The sequence below is a fragment of the Sphaeramia orbicularis genome, chromosome 1 (genome assembly GCF_902148855.1).
Source record: "Sphaeramia orbicularis chromosome 1, fSphaOr1.1, whole genome shotgun sequence".
NCBI lineage: Eukaryota > Metazoa > Chordata > Actinopteri > Kurtiformes > Apogonidae > Sphaeramia > Sphaeramia orbicularis.
In genome coordinates, this window is record NC_043957.1 from 19,598,557 (window position 1) to 19,613,709 (window position 15,153).

The 15,153-nt window shown below is 33.5% G+C and overlaps 1 protein-coding gene across 2 annotated transcripts in view; it reads left to right on the forward strand.

The window, feature by feature from the left end:
- Positions 1-1,171: 1,171 nt before the first annotated feature.
- LOC115429518 (protein ELFN1-like) overlaps positions 1,172-15,153 on the forward strand; it is a 227,473-nt gene continuing 213,491 nt past the window's right edge. For both annotated transcript variants that reach the window (XM_030149062.1, XM_030149054.1), the window contains exon 1: positions 1,172-1,225. The gene's annotated coding sequence lies outside the window, so the exon portion shown is untranslated. The remainder of the gene's footprint in view (positions 1,226-15,153) is intronic.

The following is a 15,153-nucleotide window of genomic DNA, read 5'->3' on the forward strand; positions in this document are numbered from 1 at the left end:
CCTTTCATAATGTTAGCCTTACATAACATTAGCCTTTCATAATGTTAGCCTTTCATAACATTAGCCTTCCATAACATTAGCCTTTCATAATGTTAGCCTTTCATAACATTAGCCTTTCATAATGTTAGCCTTACATAACATTAGCCTTTCATAATGTTAGCCTTTCATAACATTAGCCTTCCATAATGTTAGCCTTTCATAACATCAGCCTTTCATAATGTTAGCCTTTCATAACATTAGCCTTTCATAATGTTAGCCTTACATAACATTAGCCTTTCATAATGTTAGCCTTTCATAACATTAGCCTTCCATAATGTTAGCCTTTCATAACATAAGACTTTCATAATGTTAGCCTTACATAACATTAGCCTTTCATAATGTTAGCCTTTCATAACATTAGCCTTTCATAATGTTAGCCTTTCATAACGTTAGCCTACTCGCATAGTTGAACTATTCCTTCATTCATTCATTGAGAGTAGTTTAAAACAGTGACTCATTCTGAAACCACCTTAAAACTCACCTCAGAATTATGTATTCCATGACAGTATTTTCTTTCTATCTCTCATACGCATTTCCAATAATCATGCATTTTTCAACGAGATATGCAGTGACCTGTCAATCAACTGGGGTGGCACTGGTACCTGAAGTAGCCAATCAGGTTCCAGAGGTGGCCAGCGCTAAGCAGATCCCTGGCTCTGGTGCTAAGTTAGCAATATTTTCCTCGGCATGACCCGCCCTATTCTGCCTCTGATTGGCTCATCAGTCCTCATGCCTAAAGTTAACCAAACTAACCAGTGAAGGTACTGAGTACTAGCCAATTAGAGGCAGAGTAGGGCGGGTCATGGCTTCACCATCCTAGGGGAAAACATGGGCAATTTGGCTCAGATACAACTGAATGGTGCACATCAGGGGGATTTAGAAGTGGGTATACGCAATTATGACTGAAAAATAAGTAGGTATACTCCGTAAACCGCCGTATACCCTGGACTACACCTCTGCATATAGTGAGTGACTAATGGTATGTTTGACACCCTAGGTTTAAAACATATGACGTTGCAGTCGCAGGAATCGTTGCGGACCTTAAATGCTGACGTGTTACTAATCAGTCCTCATATTGTCTTTAAACAGCACCCCCAGAGGGACAGATCTCCACACCTTGTCCACCCTGGTCCTTTAGTCTTTGCATCGTGAGCTCCAGAAGAACCTCACCGATCCAGCAGCAAAGGTAGATGCCTAAACAGTCACATGACCTTTCTTCGTCTTCTTTCTTTCTTTTATTTTCTCCTTTAAGTGTGATGCTTTCCTTTGATTCTGCACTTTGAACTGGTGGTGTTCACACATGCACCACAGGTCCACAGACCCCCACTGTCTCAGTGGAAGTACCAGTTCACTAGACTTTCATCATCTAACGCTGCTCCCATGTTGTCTAAACTCATTCCATGTTGTGTGTGTCTTTTATCTCAAAGTATGGAACATGAAATCTGTTGTGCACATTTTACAAAACATTAAATAACTCATTTTTGGCACAGTTATATTAGGAAGGAAAATAGGAAATCGGAGGCAACTTTTGATTCAAGTTTTTGGAGCAAATGGTCCTTTTAGAAAATCTGGGGTGACTTATGATGCGTACAGTTTTGTGATATGGAGCATTATTTTTACCATTACGTTCTGTTGTTTTATTTTTATTTTTTTTCCAATGAGGAATATTTTCTTCAATGAATACTAAGTTGTTATATATATTAAGATGACTATGGAGACAAAGTTTTATTTTGTAGGGTTTTTTTTTCCCCATTTCTTTCAAAGTTACAGTCAACTTTTTTAAAGAATGTTTAAGAACTCATCTATGCATCATACACTCTTTCTTTCTTTCTTTCTTTCTTTCTTTCTTTCTTTCTTTCTTTCTTTCTTTCTTTCTTTCTTTCTTTCTTTCTCTCTCTCTGTTTCTCTCTTTCTTTCTTTCTCTTTCTTTCTTTCTTTCTCTCTCTGTCTGTCTTTCTTTCTTTCTTTTTATTTGTTTTGAGCAGAAGAAAAAAACAAAACTTGTGTAAGTAAATAATAGCAGAGCAAATAATTTAATAAATAAAGGCAATCAAGACAATCCAGCAATTCCCATGTTCACTTATAATAAAATAAATTCAATATGTACTGCTCAAAAAGGAGTGAGATGAAGAATACATATTAAATCCCACCTCCCACCTCTCATTTATACAACAGAACACCTTATTGTAGTTAATTCATTTATCAGACCGCGGTAGTTGTTTGTTTACCTGCTTTACTAGTTTCAGCATTTTCCTGTTGCTTTTGTCAGAAGCGTCACATGATGTTGCTGTGACGTGTCTTATAGGCCGCTCATCATGTGACGCTTCAGAAACAGTTGTTTTCACTCAGCATGTAGATGTTAATGCCACTCCTGCTAATAGAAAAACAGGCACAGACTTTGTAGATGTATAATATGAACTGTGGGATGTGGCAACATTTTTGGTAATTTATTGCTAAAATTAGCAGAAGGTATCCATAGGCAAAAGACTTAAATTGCTTCTACAATATCTCAATGTCTCTTTGTGTTAATTAGTAGTAAATATGTGTTCTGAGTTTGTCACATCACAGGGAAAATAAGTAATTATGGACCATGTGTGGCTGTGTCTTAAGTGAGTACTTCTGTTAGTACATGCAGTACACGGAATACTAGTGCTGGGCGATACCACACTTTTATGATTCGATATTGATTACTTTTTTGGTATATATATTCGATACCAAATACCAATACTTTTAGTGTTTTTCTTTTTTTTTTTATGTTACACTTAAAAGACATCTCACATGACAAATCCTGCCCATTTAACAGCTTTAATGTGCAAAACCTTTAGTGGCCGTTTTTTAAGTAATGAAATAAATTTTGAAAAACTAATAAATAATAAATAATATACATACATATTAATTAAATATAAAAATAAAACACAAGTACTAAATATGGATTAAATACAAATGTTAAAATAAAACACAAATAATAAATAATTAACACATGAATTAAATAAGAATGGAAAAATAATACGCATGAATAACAAAAAAAAAAAAAAAAAACCTAGACATTATTTGAACGTATTCAGTGAATATAATGAAATGGTCACAACTCCAAAGACCTTTTTTTTTCAACAAGTCCTACACATTTCACATTTTTAAAACAAAATATAATTAAATAAGAACAAAACTGATCACAATTGATCAACATAATTCATGAAAGAACAACTGGATAGTCATCAAAGCTCATGGGAGTAGTGTTCAGGTTATGTTTGAGCCACATACTAAAAGAGGAAATCATTTGAAACTTCAGTTTGAAACTAGAACTTGGTTTGGTCTATAGGCAACAATTAACATGAATTAGGTTTAAAAAACAAACAAACAACAACAACAACAACACTATTTTACTGATAAAACTGATTTACAGATATTTTTTTTTAACTGATTTTCCTGTTTTAGTAAAAGTATTTGACTTTAGCTCACCCATCAGCCCTCTTCTGCATCAGCAATTTTTTTTGTCCAAATATGGTCACTTGTTAAAATGTCAAACTCAAAATGAAAAAAAAAAAAAAAAAAAAAACCTGAAAAGGGAGGTTTGATGGCATAAAATATGTCAAATGTGTTAATACATCCAAGCTTCGCAGTAACACAAGCTAACTAACTAAACTAAACTAAAACAACTAAAGGCTTCATCTGGAAGGCCATCAGAAGAAAAGTAAGCAATGCAAAAACTGGAATAATAACATGTGCTTAAACTGATCTCTGTGGTCTTTTCAGATATAGCTATAATACCCTTCTTTCTTCCTGGCTTCTCTTTTCGTATCAGTGTTCACATCTGCTTCTTCAAACTGCCAGCGTTTATGGAAGGTCATCTCTGAAATACCACAGTGACCATTTTTACTCCCATTCATGCATGTTATTAACCTGTACCACTGACACAGCTGCTTCTGAGAGGGAGAACCACTGTGTGCTATTTTCTTTTATAACCTTACATTGTTAGGGAGGGGTCATGGTAATTATAACTTCAGTCTGTCATGGAGAAAAAAAAACCTGAAATACCAAAAGCATCTTGAATACAGAATGGATGAAAAACAAATGGTGTGTCTCCACATTTCACTTTTACATTCACATGTTTTCAGTAACTATTCTCTACACTGGAAAAAATCTAAATCTTACCAGGTGTATTTTTGTCATTTTTAGTCAAAATATGTCATGCCACTTAAAAATAGGCATAATCACCTAAAGAGTAACTTTTCAGTGAGATATAAGAACTGATTTTTAGACAATAGATCCTGAAAATCTTATTTCAAGAAATCTTACTGAAATAATTTTCACTTGTTCCACTGGCAGATTTTTTTGCTTGAATTAAGCAAAAACAAACAAACAAATAAACAAAAAAACATTTTTTTTTTTATTATTTGTAATGCACTTTACATTTTTATCTAAAAACCTCAAAGTGCAGGCAGGGTACAATAAATACAATTAAAAGGGAAGTCAGAGAATAAAAATAGAGAGCAAATAAGACAGATAAAAACAGTTAAAAAAAAACAAAAAAAAAACAGTTAAAACAGGTGAAGCATGCACAGACGTGGGGAGATTATGGATATGCTGCAGCCTTGAAAGCCCTGTCACCCATGGTTTTGAGTTTTGTCCTGGGGGGGCATAGATGGTGCAAAAAAAAAATAAAAATCTTGAATTAAGCAAAAATAAATCTGCCAATGGAACAAGTGAAAATGATCTTAGTAAGATTACTTGAAATACCATCTTCACTTTTGTCTACAAATAAGTTCTTATATCTCACTGAGAAGTTACTCTTTAAGTGATTATGTCTTGTTTTAAGTGGGATTACATATTTAGAGTAGAAATGAGAAAAATATACTAGGTAAGATTTAGATTTTTGCAGTGTAAACTAGAAAAGCACTCGGAGAGCGCAGACCTCCGCCAAGGCAGGTCAACCCCGCCCCCCCGATCACCACCAAAACTTAATCATTTGTTCCTTGTGCCAGTATTAACATTTCCTGAAAATTTCATCAAAATCTGTCCATAACTTTTTGAGTTATCTTGCTAAAAGACAGACAAACCCCCAGTGAAAACATAACATTGGCGGAGGTAAATATGACTTTTTTTTTCGTGCTTTGTGTCTATTTTTGAGACAGTCAAATTGGGGAAGGAAAGAGGGAATGACATGTAGTCCAGGACCTGGGCTTGGAACTGAACCCAGGTCACTGTGATGCTCGACCTGGGACGCTATAATATATTCTGACACAAATCTCTAAATTCACCGTCTTCAATCTTCATAAAACGTTGACACATTCTCACAGGGGGCTTTTGTTATTTGGAGGACAGATATTTAGATACCGTGGGCTGAGACAACCTGAAGTATTACAAAAAACACCAGGGAATGCACACCTTCTTTCTGCAGCTCTATCCAGGGTTCCTTCAGGTTTCTACAAGTTCAAATTAAGACTTTTTAAGACCTTTTTAAGACTACGGAGAGCAGAATTTAATGTCCATTTCACAGCCGTCCTCCTCCACTCATGTCAACCAGGCGGAGAAAACATCTATGTAAAGATCTGCTTTTATGTCAAATATAGTAGACTATAGTTTTAATTGATTACAATTTAGATTTTATATACCTAATATTTGGAACCAATATTCACTTTTAAAGTCTTTGAAAAGGTTCATTAAGCATCTTTGTGTTATTTATAGAACAGATTATATAAATGTTTCAAATCGGATTTTATATATTTTGTGTGTTTTTTGGCCTTTTGTGTGTATATAGTAGGTTAAACTGAAAAAATAACAGGCAGATGAGATAGATGAAGTTGTGCTGGGAAAAAAAGATACCAAACATGGGTATAATAAATATTTCTTTATATAGTATATAAAGGCAAAATCAAAAGTACTCAAAAATGGCCAAAATAGGCTCAGAGCCCTAAGGGTTAACTTTTTATATCAGTAAATGATTTTGGTCACCAGTGGGTGTTTGGGTCTTTATGGGTTAAACTCCTCCAGGTTCTATCGATACTGTTAATGCTACAATGAACATTTAGTTGTTTTTTCTCAGCAGGCACTACGTCAATTGTTTTGAAACCAAACATATACTGATGTCATAATCATACCTAACACTATTATCCATACCTTTTCAGAAACTTTTGCCCATATGAGTAATCAGGAAAGCAAACGTCAAAGAGTGTGTGATTTGCTGAATGCACTCGTCACACCAAAGGAGATTTCAAAAATAGTTGGAGTGTCCATAAAGACTGTTTATAATGGAAAGAAGAGAATGACTATGAGCAAAACTATTACGAGAAAGTCTGGAAGATACTATTAAAGAAGAATGGGAGAAGTTGTCACCTGAATATTTGAGGAACACTTGCGCAAGTTTCAGGAAGCGTGTGAAGGCAGTTATTGAGAAAGAAGGAGGACACATAGAATAAAAACATTTTCTATTATGTCAATTTTCTTGTGGCAAATAAATTCTCATGACTTTCAATAAACTAATTGGTCATACACTGTCTTTCAATCCCTGCCTCAAAATATTGTAAATTTTGCTTCCCCACCCTGTACACCTTTAGAACCCTTTAGGAGGTCTGTTCAAACCAAATGCAAAATGTTAATGAATTTTTAATATTAAAGAGTTAATGCAAACAAAGCCATTTGCACAGTAGTTAATTTCATAATCCAGTGGTTCTCAACCTTCTTTGGCTCACAAATTTCTGGCGACCCCAGACAATCAAAACTGAGACTTTTTGCTAAAATTAATTTGTTTTTGATCATGTAATAGTTTGCTATACTATGTTGCAAATAAATGTTAATTTTAGACAACATTTAGGTTATATAATGTATATTACACTTTAAAAAAAAAAAAAAAAAAAAAACGCTATTATTCCAGCAGCAGGGGTGCCAAAAAAAAACAACTGTTAAATAACGGAAAATGACCATCTTATAAAAATACGGTAATTTTCCATAATTAAAATGCATTTTTTGCCCTAACTTTACATGAGATTTTGCTTTTTTTTTTTTTTTTTTTTTTTTTTTTTTTTTTTTTTTACTTTTTAATGTCTCATAAAGAATATTTACATGTATTAAAACAATCAAATTACCTATAAACATACAGGGTGGGGAAGCAAAATTTACAATATTTTGAGGCAGGGATTGAAAGACAGTGTATGACCAATTAGTTTATTGAAAGTCATGAGAATTTATTTGCCACAAGAAAATTGACATTATAGAAAATGTTTTTATTCTATGTGTCCTCCTTCTTTCTCAATAACTGCCTTCACACGCTTCCTGAAACTTGTGCAAGTGTTCCTCAAATATTCGGGTGACAACTTCTCCCATTCTTCTTTAATAGTATCTTCCAGACTTTCTCATAATAGTTGTGCTCATAGTCATTCTCTTCTTTACATTCTAAACAGTCTTTATGGACACTCCAACTATTTTTGAAATCTCCTTTGGTGTGACGAGTGCATTCAGCAAATCACACACTCTTTGACGTTTACTTTCCTGATTACTCATATGGGCAAAAGTTTCTGAAAAGGTATGGATAATAGTGTTAGGTATGATTATGACATCAGTATATGTTTGGTTTCAAAACAATTGACGTAGTGCCTGCTGAGAAAAAACAACTAAATGTTCATTGTAAATTTTGCTTCCCCACCCTGTATATAGAAATAATTTTCAGTTATACTAAGTTGTACAATCCACTGATAAAAACTGTATTTGGACAGTTTATCAGCGCTTATACATGTTATACATTCACAAAAGCACATTTATTCAACATTTTTGCTGTGAAACCTCCCGTAATTACACAAGATATTTGACAAACAAACAAGTCTTGTTAAAGTTACAGAACAAATACTTCTTTTATGGTTAATTGTCAGTAATTTTATGGGGGTTTTTTTGTTTTTTTTTTTACAATATTAAACTTTAAATTAACAGTGTAATCTCATAAATAGAAAGGAAATATTTGTGAAATTATGATAAATTTGCAAATGTATTTTAGCTGTATTTTTTTGTGAAAAAAGAAAAAAATTCTTTTAAAAAATTGACATTTTCTGGTCATTCACAGTTAGTTTTTTCATGTTATTTTCCATTTGACATGTAAAATCACAGTCTATTTTTGTCATTTCATTGATATTTTCCTGTATCTTAAAAATAAAGGAAAAATCTATAAAATAAACAGTGAAAATTCTGTTAAATTACAGATTTTTTTTTTTACAGTGTATTATGGATGGAGTCAGAAAAGCCAGGTGTAGATTACTGCACAAAATGAGAATTATATTTTCCTTGGCCAGTATACATATGTACAGTCAGTCCAGCTTGGATTTACAAGGCTGACAATTAATACTGAACAAACAAGAACTCAAACTATGAATTATGAAAGAGCTGCAGCATCTGAAACTGACCACAATGAACATTTGACAGATAAACAGTACCACAGTGCTTCAGTTTCAGCTTCATAGTTTGTCATGTTTTATGTGTTGGGATTGTCTCTCTCAACTCACTGTAAATTTTTTATCAGTAAGTTTTTTTTTTTTGGTTTTTTGTCTTTTTTTTATCAATTACTAGAAATTTCAGGCAACCCCACGTGAGGTCCTGACCCCAGCGTTAAAAAACACTACCCTAATCCAATGAGAATCAACAAGAGAATCAATAGGGAATCGATAACGGAACTGGAATTGCTGAATTCTTATCCCTAATTCCAACTACCCGTCTTTAACCCCCCCGAAAACACCTATAATTAGTCATAATCACAGGGTAGATTTACACCTTGAAAACACCAGCAAAGAGTAGATGCAGAAATCTCTCTCACGTCTTGTCTCTACTCTTGAATTCCAATGTGCTGAGAGGTAATTACGGAATTTTTTTTTTTTCCAAATGATGCTAAAAACCCACCAAACACTGCAGCTTTAACCCTTTCATGCATAGTGGTCACTCCAGTGGACAGCTATTCTACAGCTGTTCTCTTGTATAGCCATGGATTTTGTTGTTCTTTTCTTTTCTCTTTTTTTTTTTTTTTTTTTTTTTACACATATCTTTATTAAAGTTTTAAGACACTACATATCTTTTCTGGCATGAATTGGTAACATTATGTAGATCTCTCTTGAGCATAAAACCCCAGAATCACAAGCCCTCCCCATAGTTTTCACACAATTTTTCAGTAAATACACGTTTCTGTGCGTCAAAAAATTAAACGTGTGGTGTCCAGCTGGGTGGACATTTTTGCAACTTCATGAAAAATACGCTCATAAGAATTTTTTTTTTTCATTATTATTATTATCTTTATTACCTCCGCCAAGGAGGTTATGTTTTTGCCAGGGTTTGTTTGTTTGTCTGTTTGTTTGTCTGTCCGTTAGTGTGCAACATAACTCAAAAAGTTATGGACAGATTTGGATGAAATTTTCAGGGTTTGTTGGAAATGGGATAAGGAAGAAATGATTAACTTTTGGGGGTGATCCGGAAGAAATCCTGGATTCTGGATCACTTTGAAATTTTCGTTAACATTGTGGTAAATGGGGCCAAAATTTTTGTTTCCCAATATCTCGCTTAATTATTGACCAAAACTCATGAAATTTAACTCAGGAATTGACAATGGGGTCCTCTATCACATTTCAAAGGCTGATCCAGATCTGATCCAGAAGGCGGATTTTATCTCAATTTATATAAAAAATGGGGGTGCCCTTACTTTTTGGCCTACTGTGCCTTTAATATTAAAGGTAGAAATTTCTGACAAGTGCCATCGTGTAGCTCAGTCAGTTCCGCATCGGGGGTATGCCACCGGATTTCATGTAGCTTTAATACTTAAGGAGCTAGATCCAGAAGAAAACCGCCATTACGAGAAATGTGATTTTCGTGAATAACTACTGAACTAATAAGGATATAATTTTGAATCCAGTTGCTAATGGTATGTTTTCATGGTCAAGGAATCTTAAAATATAGGTAAAATAAATGTGGGACTAATATTTATGGTGGAAATCACAATATGGGGGAACTGTGCAAATCTCATGCAATTTGACTCAGGGATTTACAATGGGGTGTTCTATCAAATGGCAAAGACTGATCCGGATCTTTCAAAAAGTTATGGACAGATTTGGATGAAAATTTCAGGAAATATTGATACTGGCACAAGGAACAAATGATTAAATTTTGGTGGTGATCAGGGGTGGGGGTGGGGTGGGGGGGCATGATCTGCCTTGGCGGAGGTCTGTGCTCTCAGAGTGCTTTTCTAGTTTATTTATTTATTTATTTAAAGAATATTCTCAATTGCATTGTTTTTTTCATGCCTAAAGAGGAATAAAAACACTCAGGAAAAAAATCTGATTAAGGTTCTCATAATTCGTGCATGAAAGGGTTAAGGTAAAACATCTTAAGACCATCTGCAGCTCTTCTCCGTGGTGCTTATCTTTGTAGTAGTATCAAAAAGCAGGAGATAGGATGAAGATGCAGTCCTTATTTGGTACTCTGGGTTAAAAATGGTCTCTATCCTTGTGGGACAGATAATGCAGTTTGTGTAACAGTTATGGTCCATATTCATTAGGTGTTTTCTGTTATAGACTTAGAGAAGGAGTCATTTACTGCTGCAGTGGAGCCCCGGCTGGAGCTGAAAGAGCTGCGACACAGCTGCAAATAAACTGCAGAGGGACGCGAAGGGAGGGAACAGGTGGTGTTTAAATGCCTTGTATTTACAAAATGAGGATTTCAGGAGTTGTTTGAAGGGAGACAGAGCTCAGTGTTTTTGCTGAAAATGCAGGCACTCCTGAACCTTAAAAGGTAGAGCAGAGAGCATCTGAATCCATTATAGGGAGAATAGATAAGTAAGTGGAAACAAAAAGCAATGAGAGGCAGAGACTGACACACTGGGGGAACAACACTTATATTCAGTGGGATTTTTTTTCCCACACTGATGTTGTTCTTGCTGTGCATTTTATTGTAGATTTTATGGAAGCATATAGCAACTTGGCCAGGAATGGGAAAAATATATCGGTGTCACAATAGAAGAGGAAGTTCTTCTCATGATGAAGTAAAATGCTTTCAGTTGTTAGTTGGTTTTTGGAAAACTGGAAAAGTGGACATGCCTATACCTGCTGAAAGAATATGTACACTGAACATGTGTCCTAATAAAAAGATTATTTGTTATTATTATCATTTGTTCCTTGTGCCAGTATCAACGTTTTCTGAAAATTTCATCCAAATCCTTCCAAAACTTTTTGAATTATCTTGCTAACAGACAAACAAACAATAAAAATACCCCCCCCCCCCCCCCCCCCCCCAAGGAAAAAGAAAAAAAAAAAAGCAAATCTTGAACACAGAATGGATGAAAAACAAATGGTGTATCTCCACATTTCACAAGTATATTCACATATTTTCATTAACTATTCTCTATACTGGAAAAAAATCAAAATCTTACCAAGTGTTTTTTTGTTGTTTTTTTTTTTATTTTTAGTCTAAATGTGTCATCCCACTTAAAATAAGACATAACCACCAAAAGAGTAAGTTTTCAGTGAGTTATAAGAACTTATTTTTAGACAAAAGACCTTGAAAATCTTATTTCAAGAAATCTTACCAAGATAATTTTCACTTGTTCTGTTGGCAGATTTTTTGCTTGAATTAAGCAAAAATAAAATAAAATATTAATGATATTAACTAGAAAAGCACTCGTTCCTTGTGCCAGTATCAACATTTCCTGAAAATTTCATCAACATCTGTTTATAACTTTTTGAGTTATCTTGCTAACAGACAAACAAACAAACAAACAAACAAACAAACAAACAAACAAACAAACAAACAAACAAACCCTTATGAAAACATAACCTGACATAATATAACAACATAAAATCCTTTCAGTTGTTTGTTGGTTTTTGGAAAAGTGGAAAAGTGGACATGCTTATACCTGCTGAAAGGACATGTACACTGAAAATGTGTCCTAATAAAAAGATTATTTGTTATTATTATCATTTGTTCCAAACAAACAAAAAAAATACCACCACCACCACCAAGAAGAAAAAAACAAAACAAAAAACCAAAAGCAAATCTTAAATACAGAATGGATGAAAAACAAATGGTGTATCTCCACATTTCACAAGTACAGTCATATGTTTTCAGTAACTATTCTCTATACTGGAAAAAAAAAAAAATCTAAATCTTACCAAGTGTTTTGTTTTGTTTTTTCTCATTTTTAGTCTAAATATGTCATCCCACTTAAAATAAGACATAACCACCAAAAGAGTAAGTTTTCAATGAGTTATAAGAACTTATTTTTAGACAAAAGATCTTGAAAATCTTATTTCAAGAAATCTTACCAAGATAATTTTCACTTGTTCCGTTGGCAGATTTTTTGCTTGAATTAAGCAAAAATAAATAAATTAATTTAAAATAAATAAATAAATAAATAAATAATATTAACTAGAAAAGCACTCGTTCCTTGTGCCAGTATCAACATTTCCTGAAAATTTCATCAACATCTGTTTATAACTTTTTGAGTTATCTTGCTAACAGACAAACAAACAAACAAACCCTTATGAAAACATAACCTGACATAATATAACAACATAAACCTTTCAGTTGTTAGTTGGTTTTTGGAAAAGTGGACATGCTTATACCTGCTGAAAGGATATGTACACTGAAAATGTGTCCTAACGAAAAGATTATTTGTTATTATTATCATTTGTTCCTTGTGCCAGTATCAACATTTTCTGAAAATTTCATCCAAAACCTTCCATAACTTTTTGAATTATCTTGCTAACAGACAAACAAACAAAAAGATACCAACCCCCCCCCCCCCCAAGAAGAAATAAACCAAAAAAACAAAACAAAAAGCAAATCTTAAATACAGAATGGATGAAAAACAAATGGTGCATCTCCACATTTCACAAGTACAGTCACAAGTAACTATTCTCTATACTGGAAACAAATCAAAATCTTACCAAGTAGTTTTTTTCTCATTTTTAGTCTAAATGTGTCATCCCACTTAAAATAAGACATAACCACCAAAAAAGTAAGTTTTCAGTGAGTTATAAGAACTTATTTTTAGACAAAAGATCTTGAAAATCTTATTTCAAGAAATCTTACCAGCATAATTTTCACTTGTTCCGTTGGCAGATTTTTTTGCTTGAATTAAGCTAAACAAACAAACAAATAAATAAATATTTAAAAAAAAAAAAATAATAATAATAATAATGTTAACTCGAAAAGCACTCGTTCCTTGTGCCAGTGTCAACATTTCCTGAAAATTTCATCAGCATTTCTTTATAACTTTTTGAGTTATCTTGCTAACAGTCAAACAAACAAACAAACAAACAAACAAACAAACAGTCAAACAAACAAACAAACAAACAAACCCTGATGAAAACATAACCTAACATAATGTAACAACATAAAATGCTTTCGGTTGTGAGTTGTTTTTTGGAAAACTGGAAAATTGGATATGCTTATATCTGTGCTGAAAGGATATGTATACTGAAAATGTGTCCCAATAAAAAGATCATAATAAAAAATAAATAAATGAATGAATAAATAAAATAATAATAATAATAATAATAATAATAATAATAATAATAATAATAACTAGAAAAGCACTCAGCAGAAAAGCACAAATCCTAAAATACACAACAGAGAGACGAACAAACAAAAAATGTTTTCATCGGGGTTTGTCTGTTTGTCTGTTAGCAAGACAACTCAAAATGTTACGGACAGACTTTCAGGAAATTTTCAGGAAATGTTGATACTGGCACAAAGAACAAATGATTCAATTTTGGTGGTGATTGGGGGGATGGGGGGGCACTGATCTGCATTGGCGGAGGTCTGCGCTCTCCGAGTGCTTTTCCAGGTTATAATTGATTTGACTTAATTATTCTTTATCCTTAATTTTCTTTCTCTACTATTATTTAAAACCCCTTACTGATTTGTCATTTTTGTATACTCATCTCTTTTGACCCTTTTACTTATTAGACTGTCAATTTCATTTTCATTCCCTCTTCTGCCTCCAACCTGCACAAAATAATTATAAATAATCACACGCACACACACACCTACACACATACACACACACACACACACACACACACACACACACTCACACACACACACACACACACACACATACACACACACACACACACACACTCACACACACACACACACACACACACACACGCACACAAACTCACCTGTAAATAGCCCTCTGTTTGCACCCATCTTTGTTTTGTTTAATATCTATGGATTAGTGTGTCAGATGTTTTGTCTTGTATTTTTTGTTACCCCTGTCACAATAATTGTCTAGCACTAAATAAAAAAATTAAATACAATTTTTTTAAAAAAGATAACGATGTTCCCACGGTAACTACGGAGCCCCTGAACGTCCAAATGGGTCATATCTGATGACCATGAAAAGATGAAAAACTGCATTTTACACTAATTATTTCCATGTATTGATAAGATTAGTGGATCAACAGGTATTAAACAGTTTAGATCAGTAGATGGTTTGTGTCACTGGTGGATATTTGGGTCTTTATGGGTTAATGTAAAATGTGCAGAGTTGGTAGAAGTCCATAGATTCCTTACTCAAGTACAAGTACAGATTCGTGTCTAGAACAGTATTCTGGTAAAAGTAAAAGTATGTCACCTTCTAAACTCAGATAGTACAAACTCTGCAATCTGTGCATGCATCCATTTTCTGAACTCCCACATCCTTGTAAAGGTTACAGGGAAGATTTTGTTGAAACATGAAAATATTTTAGCATAAAAATATCTTGTTACGTCCTGTCAAAACCTTGAGTAAACATACACAAAATTATGTAAATATATATATTATAATGACAATTTCTTAAAATTGTTTGTTATCACTGGAAAATCCCTTGATATTGTTGTAGCATTAAGATACATTGACATTTGTAAAACCTTGCTATTCCATATTCTAATCTCTTTTTATAACATCAGAATCTCTTGGCATAACGTCATCATCTCTGGTTATGAAAATGTCTTGCTTCAACATGAAAAACAGTAACTTTTTCACATGATAATGTGATACTAATCTGCTTTTCTTCTTCTGGCCTGGAGCTGCACATTTCCATAATTTGAAGTGTCTGCTCCAGAGACAGAAAAGCCAAAGCTACATCCTTACCTTATCTATAAAAA